The sequence below is a fragment of the Elaeis guineensis genome, chromosome 14, assembly GCF_000442705.2.
Source record: "Elaeis guineensis isolate ETL-2024a chromosome 14, EG11, whole genome shotgun sequence".
In the NCBI taxonomy this organism is placed as follows: Eukaryota; Viridiplantae; Streptophyta; class Magnoliopsida; order Arecales; family Arecaceae; genus Elaeis; species Elaeis guineensis.
In genome coordinates this window covers 32212271-32214117 of record NC_026006.2, presented here as the reverse complement: position 1 = coordinate 32214117, position 1847 = coordinate 32212271, and positions in this window count along the sequence as shown.

Sequence of the window (1847 nt, the reverse complement as noted above, 5' to 3'; positions counted from 1 at the left end):
AATAGAAAATGTTAATGATACGAAATAACATAAAGCTGCAATATCTAAAATAACTCTAATGATTAATTAAGTCAATGGAAAATAAATTAAATAGATCTAAACAATGGATTATAATTCATAAATAATTTAGAAACTAATATAAATCTATAGCATCATTGCATAATAATGGTACTATTTAACTTAAGATTGAAAAGCATTTCAATGATTATAAATTAGCAAGAAAAGTATATGATATTTTTATGATTTTTTTTGCGTCTATACCCTCCTAAACATTCAAATTTGTATGAATATCCTTTCAAAATTAATATTTACATATATACCCTCATAAATACTTATTTTGCATGTATACTCTTTTGTTTCTTATTTTTTTGCATATTACCCACATCATCTAACATCGTTAAAAAATTAATAATTTAAAATTTAAATGACTAAAATATCCTTATGGATAGATGTGCAAAAAAAATTTATATGGATATATATGTAAATAGTAATTTTATGAGGATATTCATTCAAATCTGAATGTTTAGAAGGATATACACACAAAAAATTTTAATTTAATTTTTATCTATTTCATTTAGATAGATTCGGACCCTCTTATTCTACAATATAGTAATATATTACATAATATAACAATATGATGATGATATTATATAATATTTTATATATTAAAATTTATATTATATTTTATTTTTAGGTAAGATGAGATGACTATATCTATCTTATAATAACATGATATATTTTATATATTTCATAAAGATATTTTTGATAAAAATTTTTAAAATAAAATATAATAAGATTACAAATTCTCATTGTTACGTAATATCCAAACCTACCACTATGTTCATTCTGTGCTAATGTACAAGTAGACGGTGCCTCTCTATGGATCGCATAATCTCTACAAACGGTGCCTCCCTCCACCCTCTGCATGGTCCATGGAAAAAATAAAAGCAACACCCCCCTCATCCCCCTACGGCTCCTCACCCACTGTGAGAGATCTGAAAGGGTTCCAAGCAAAAAAAAGAAAAAAAAATGGAGATCTGTGAGAAGGAAAGCACCTACGAGAGATTGGAGGGGGGAGCCCAATGCCGGTGAGGATTGGAAGGAGAGCAACGATGGAGAATGGTGAGAGAGTAGGGAGAACGTCGGCCTTTCTTTTTTGGAGATACATAGAAAGGAAACCACTTGAGGGAGATCGGAAGGGATGGCCGATGTCGGTGATGATGGGGAGGAAGGTGACGGCGGAGACCGACGACAGGCCACGGCAAGGGATCTGAAAAGATTTTAAGTGAAAAAATCGGGATCTGTGGGAAAGAAAGCATCCGCGGGAGAGGTAGAAAAGGTTTGAGAGGGCTCGAAAATGATTCGATTGGAAAAAAAAAATAGAGGGGTCCAAAGTGCACCGAAGAAAAGACAAAAAAAAAGTATGTAGTCCTTTCGTATCTGATGTATGTGCAGAGTCAACTCTGACCTATTATATCATATGGCATGTAGAGAGAGTAGAGGGATGCGTTTTAATGTATATAATAGATAGATTTCTTCAGGCCGAGACTTTTGAACCTTGAAAAGCTTTGGCTATTTTCGGCCCAACACAAGCCCGAAGGCCAGGTCCGAGTTGGAACGAACCGAAGTTTTGAGACTCTTAAATCGGACTTTAGTCCGTATGGAAAGTGCCATTAACAAGTATCTATTTTCAGCCTTAATGAATGAAAATGACACAATTAATTTTTTTTAAAAATATTTTTAATATTCCAGATAAAGTTAAGAAAAAAAAGAAAAACACCTAACCGGTTCAGACGTAAAAGCTCTCTGTGTATGCCTTGCCGTGTTGACACAAACAAAGGAAGAAC